Here is a 6908-nt window from a genome sequence, read left to right on the forward strand (position 1 = left end):
GAACTGTTGTGGACAAAAGGAGCACATTATCACCTTTGAAAAAGCATAAAGGTGCAATGCAAGCGGTACACCCAACCGGCCACCTGGCCTACCTGCTGTTACCGCATAACACTCGGGTCGATACCGGGTCTATGCGGAGGTTGTAAAACTTCACAAAGGCATTGGGTGTAGCCCAGCCTGCAGCTCTGCATATGTCTGCTAGAGAGGCCCCCCTTGCCAGTGATCAGGAGGACGCAACACCTCTAGTGGAGTGCGCCTGGACTCCCAAGGGGCATGGCAAGTCCTGCAATTGGAAATCAAGGAAAATGGCATCCACAATACAATGGGCCAGCCTCTGCTTGGAGACAGTTTTCCCCTTCTGCTGCCCTCGAAAACAGACAAAGAGCTGCTCCGAGCATCTAAAGCTTTGCGTGCTGTCCAGATAGATGTGCAGGGCATGAACTGGACACAACAATGGCAAGGCCGGGTCTTGCTTCTCTGAAGGGAGCACTTGCAGGTTCACCATCTGGTCCTGAAAGGTGGGTGGGAACTTTGGGCACATAACCAGGCCGGGGTCTCAAGGTCACATGAGAGTGTGCCGGCCCAAACTCCAGGCATTCGCTGGTGACAGAGAGCGCCTGCAGGTCCCCCACCCTCTTGATGGAAGTGAGCGCCACCATGAGGGACGTCTTCAGAGATAAAGTGCTGAGCTCAGCCTGCTCCAGGGGCTCAAAGGGGCTCTCTGTAGGGCAGGTAGGACCACAGAGAGATCCCAAGAAGGAATCAGGCGCGGTCTAGGAGGATTCAACCTCCTCATGCCCTTGAGGAACCTGTTGATCAGGTTGCGCTGTCGTGAGAGTCTCCCGTCCAGTGTATCGTGGTATGCTGCTATGGCAGCCACATACACTTTCAGGGTAGAGGGAGACAGCTGTCTCTCTAGCCCTTCCTATGGTGCATCTCTGTGGGTCTTCCCCATAGGAAGAACACCAGTTCGTGAAGAACATAAATAAATCTGGCGTCACGCATCTCCGCAAGGTTGAGCCACAAGTGGCGCTCTTGGACCACAAGAGTGGACATCGTACAGCCCAGGGCACACGCCATGAACTTCGTCGCACGTAAGGCAAGGTCGGTCGCAGTACACAGTTCCTGCATCAGCCCCGGGTCGGTCCTACCCACGTGCAGATCTTTCAGCACCTTAGCCTGGTGGACCTGCATGATGGCCATGGCGTGCAGGGCAGAAGCAGCCTGACCCGCATTCTTGTAAGCCTTCATCATTAAAAAGGAAGAGAACTTACAGGCCTTGGAAGGGAGCCTTGGTTGGTCGCGTGAGGTGGCTGCACCCTGCGGGCATAAATGCACCACTATGGCTTGCTCTACTTGGGGAAGCTCGACATATTCCTTAGCCGCTCTGCCGTCGAAGGTAGTCAGAATGGACGAGCCCGCAAAGCGTGTACGGGCAGAAAAAGGTGCCTTCCACGACTTCGTTAGCTCCTCGTGCACTTCTGAGAAGAAAGGCTCTGGGGCGGTGCGCGGCCGTGAGTCACGCTCCGAGCCTAGAAACCAATCATTCAGCCGCGAATGCTCAGGGCAGGGTGGAGGGTTCCACTTTAGCCTGATGTTTGCAGCCGCCCGGGCAAACACGGCTGCCATCTCAGCATCCATCTCATCCTGTGCTCTACCACCCGTGGTGGGAGCTCAGAAGATTCGTCCGCTTCCGATAGCAGAAGCCCACCCTCCGATGCTGCGACCGAAAGCTCATCCTCATCGTAAGCCACAAACGACACATTAAACCCGCCCTGAGGCGGACGGCCTGCATCGCTTGACAGCTCTTCCGGGTAGAACGAACGTGCTGGGGGATGGGAGGTCTTCGGGGGCTGAGCCAGCGGAAACGGTCCCGTGTCCACATCCAGATCACCCGTGGTGCTTGCTGACCCGGCCAGCTGAGCATCAGCCCAGGACGGACCAGGTTGGGGAGCAGCCGCGGTGGCTCCTTGCTTCATGAAGAAGGAAACTGCAACATTCTCATGGGCATGTTCTCACAATGAGCTGGCACCCCAAGCACTCGAGACAGATTTCATGGCTGTCCGGAGGGGAGAGATAATGGCCACATCCAGTAGCGCAAATGTGGAAGGACATCTTTAAAAAGATGCCAAATATACTCTTTTGAATATACTCTTTTAGCACCCATAGATTCAGCCGCCGAAGCGCCCAGGGAAAGCACAACACTCGTCCGTGCGAGGGTGACCACTGATATGCGCCATAAAATCCAGCAGCGTAAGCGAAAGGCGAGAGGACGAACACAAGCATGCATTCGGCTCTGCCCAAAATTCATTACATAGTGCTTGATGTCATGGTTCATTTTAGACCAATAGAACTTTTTAGACAATTAGAATCTTTTAGGAGTTCAGCTGTCTTCTCCACTCCCAGGTGTCCCGCATCACCATGTAAAGATTTCATCACTTGAAGGTGGTATTTGGGAGGTAAGACAACCTGTATTTTTTCACTCCCATCTTGATATTTGATCATTCAATAAATTAGATTGTCTCTGATGGCTAATGTTTAACTTTGCCGCTGGAACAGCGCTACAGTAGGGTTTGAAACCTTGGTCATACAAAATGATTCCGTTCAAGTCTATATCTTTTTTCCTCTAGGCTGATGGTGGGGTCTTGATCTTCAGCTGACCTTAGGTCTGATTTAGTCAACCACTCCATTTGACCAGTTTCAAGCTGTGCAGGACAGGTATACATTGGTGGAATGCTTTGCGGAGTGACACCAGAGTTTATCTATCAACACTGAAGTGGAATAATTATATTAGAACTGGTAGAGCTGGCTAATTGACATACAGCCTTCACACCTGATTGTGATACCTCCTTACACTCTATAGAATCCGTGCTGAACGGAGAAAGGGACAGTACATCCACATTGTGTTTCCCTGGTTTGTATTGCAAGCTGAAATCATCGGTAGCAAATTTGGCTAACCACCAATGTCCTGTGGCGTTTAACTTTGCACTCGTCAAGATGTAGGTAAGTGGGTTATTGACTGTTCTTACAACAAACTTGGCTCCATACAGCTAGTCGTGGAACTTTTCAACTACTGCCCACTTGAGAACCAAGAGCTCAAATTGGTGGACTGGGTAATGCTATTCTGCAGGCCACTGGCCAAAGTCCATAAGAGTATTCTTAATTCAGGACTGTGCCTATGCCATGATGGGGTCGGCAAAAACTAAGTACGGAGCATTAGTTAGGCAGTAAAATATGATATGGAAAGACTTTGTACATGCCTGGTTCCAGCATTCACCAAATGGTTCAGTTTCTTTGATGTACTTCCCTTCCGAAGCAGTGTTTCTTTCTATCCCAGGGTGATAACTTTTGTAAGGTCAGTCAGTGGTCTCACAATAGTTTGAATAGTTTCAAACTATTAGAATAGTTTGTAATGAAATGTCAGTAGAACCCCCAAACCCTGAGAAGGGATGTAAGGATTTCAGGTCAGTCGGCATCTTCCAGTGGTTTACTGCTTCCACCTTGTCAAGATCAGGGGCAATCCCAACAGCAAAAACATTATGTCCCATATATTTGACTCGCTGTTGGCAAAACTGGCATTTGTCAATGGAAACTTTTAATCCAGACTCTTAAGTACTTTCAAGAGTCTCTCTTCATGTTCTTCTAGTGTACGGCCAAACACAATTATGCCATCCAAGTACATGGTAACCTGGAGAAGATGCTTCTCCCCTACTGCTGTCTCCATTAGCCACTGGAAAGTGGCAAGAGCTCCTGTTATTCCTTGTGGCATATGCTTAAATTGATAGAACCCTAGCTGGCATTTGAACACAGTCTTTTCCTTGCTTTCTTCTGCCATCTCTATTTGGTAGTACCCACTGCCAATGTCTAGAGCGGAGGAAAATTTACTACTAGCAAGGCAATCTGGGGCATCGTCGATCCGAGGGGTGGTGTACTGGTCAGGAATAGTTTGACTGTTGTGTGTCCGGTAGTCAATACACATCCTCACCTTATTCTTCTTCCTAGTGATTACAATGAGTGACGCATGAGGACTTCTAGACTATTTTATGATATCAGCTGTAAGCAAGTCTTTTTATATGTGGACAGACATCCTCAGTGTCTGCGGGAGCTATGTGAAGGGATCTTTTTCTAAATGGTCTATGTTCGCTTAATTAAATGTGATGTTCCACACCCTTCGATAATCAAACATCCCACTCCTCAAGGGAGAATACATTGCCATTTTCCGATAACTTTCGACACAACCTCCTCTCCCATGCAACAGGAATAGAGAACATGCCAAAGTTTAAACAACCCTGGGTTATTCTTCTTTTAAGTAGATTTATCTCTGTGAGACTCAATGACAGTGTCTGTGGGGAACACATGTGCAACAACTGTTCCAGGTAGAACAGTGGCCTCTTTAAATGTATAGTTATGCATTGACATTTGAAAGTTATCCATGTTCAGTGCTGAAAAGGGCAGCACCACTGTGGGAATGAATACTTCAGCTGGCAGCTGATCATCAGACATTGCTTCAACAAAGATATCCTTCCTTAAAAGCTCTTCACACTCTATTTTACAGGCCGTGTATACCTCACTCCTTGAAGGAACAATGAGAAAACCAGGCCCTACCCACTTGACTCTCACTTACAATAGATCAGTGGCCTTCCTTTCTGGTCTTTGAGTTAAGCAAAACTCTGGGAAATGAGACTAAATCCTTAGTGCATGAGCTATTAGAGGAGCATTAGTCTCTCCACTCAGAGCAGCCTACCTCTTGAAAAAACTGCCATTTGTCTCAAGTATCACTGGAACTTGCAGGGTCTTTGGGGCTCATGGCAGACCAATGCTAGAATTGAGATAGATTCTTTCACTCCTGCGAAACCGGCAGAAAACAAGGCATCAATCACGATGTATCCCTTGTATGGATTGCTGGATGAGCTCAGCCACTATATAGATAGTGTGTTGAAAGGTTGTATTGGCACATCAGGCAGGTATCTTAAGTACCATGTGTCAAATAAAGTTGTGACCTGAGACCCACTGTCTAGCAGCGCTTTACATGGATGCCCATTTATCTTCATTGAGACAGTAGGGGAGGGACCCACCAATCCCTTAGGAAGAGAGCTTGTTTCTAAGACATGAGCCTGGCTTTTTGCTGAGAAACAATCTTGCATCCCAGCTTTAGGACTGTCACAAGGCATTTTGTTCCTCCCACTCTTAGCTTCCATCAGTGAACCAACTATCTTGGGTAACTTGGGTAGGGTTCCTAGGAGCTTTACATTTTGTGGCAATTTGCCCATCTTCCCCACACCGATAACAGAAGTAATCCTCCCCGAGCTTGGACAGGTCTAGTTGTCGACTGAACAGAAGCAGGTTTGGTTTGTCCTTGGGCCTGGTTTACTGGCTGACCATAGCCTATACTCATGACTCCAATTTGCTGTTGCAGCTGTTGTATTTGTTGTTTTAGTGCTTGCAATTCTAAGTTTTGTGGCATCTCCACACTTTACTTAGTGGGATTTGGTTTAGACTCAAGCATCATGGAGACATCTGACACATTTACAGACTCCTCCCCTAATTTGTTTCTCAGGTCCTGGAGTTCTGCTTTTAAATCTTTAACAATGGCAAAGCTGAGTTTTTCCTTCTGACACTGTCCAGCCTTTACAGTAGCTTTAATTTTCTGATGGCTGCTTCATTCTCCTCAGCTTCTCTGATCTCATTTAACATGGCAAGGAAAGTAGTGCAGTTGTGTTTTCCTCTCTCACAGCCTCTCACAACTGTAGAAGCAGCAGGTCTGACTCAACTGCACCTCTAATCAGTTGCTCTACTCTCACTCTGACCAACATCTGTGTGGACAATCCACTTCTCTGTACTACTTTGGTTAACTATTTCTCCACTCTGCCCAAGAAATCAGACAGGGCTTCACCCTGGCAAAAGGCAAAATCAAAATGTTTCCCTGAGTCAGAGGTTTTGAATGTACTTTCAAAGGCCTTTGTGAACTGTAGAGCATTAGCATTTGGGCTAGAGGATTGAGCTGCTTTGATAATATCAAGGGCAGGCCCTTTCAAGTTCTCTACAATCCTTCTCCTCTTCTCTTTTTCAGAGCACAGACTTGGCCAATCTGGTTCTCAATTTTTTCTTCTCCTGGCAGTGTAGGGAATGAGCATATGGTTAACCACGTGCTGACACCCACATAATTTCTGGGCTAGTTCCTTCTTTGGTATCTCTGACATGTACTTTACCCCAAGCTTTAACAGTTTGTGTTACATCCTCAATATATGTCACTTCAATTTCAGCAGGAACCCCTAGTTCTCTCTTAACCCCTAACTCACTGTAGGCCTCACCGATTAATTTTAAAACTTAGAATTTTAATTCACCCGGGCTTGTGTATTACATTTGAAGTAACACTCTAAATAATCATCTTAAATGTTTAAAGATAACACATCAGCAAATAACACTTAGAATAAGCAATTACATAATGTATTAAAGGAAAACAAAAGTTAATTTTAAAAAATGAAATGAATTAAATTACCTTAAAGACCGTAAATAAAATCAATTTAAAAACAAATATATTATGAATGAATTCAAATAATTAATCCCTAATACCCTTGGGGAATCGAGGTAATCATATTTCGTTGCTGATTAATTGTTTGCAAGAAATCTCCCAACCATTTAACAAAAGTAGCTAAAGTAAGACAATATGATGTCCGTGGAGTCACACATCTAAACGAGCACTGTAGCAGTCTTGCATGGTTTTATTACTGGTAGAAACAAACAGTACACTCTATCTGATGGGATTGTTTTCTCCCTTACTAAACCAAGACTTTGAATATATGATGCATGGATATGATGTTTATCATTTGGACACAGTGGCATCTTATTATAATGTGAATTAATATTGAATGTGAACCATCACTCACTGTCAAATTCTGTTTGGAAGC

Source organism: Myxocyprinus asiaticus, chromosome 26, assembly GCF_019703515.2.
Source record: "Myxocyprinus asiaticus isolate MX2 ecotype Aquarium Trade chromosome 26, UBuf_Myxa_2, whole genome shotgun sequence".
Classification (NCBI taxonomy): domain Eukaryota; kingdom Metazoa; phylum Chordata; class Actinopteri; order Cypriniformes; family Catostomidae; genus Myxocyprinus; species Myxocyprinus asiaticus.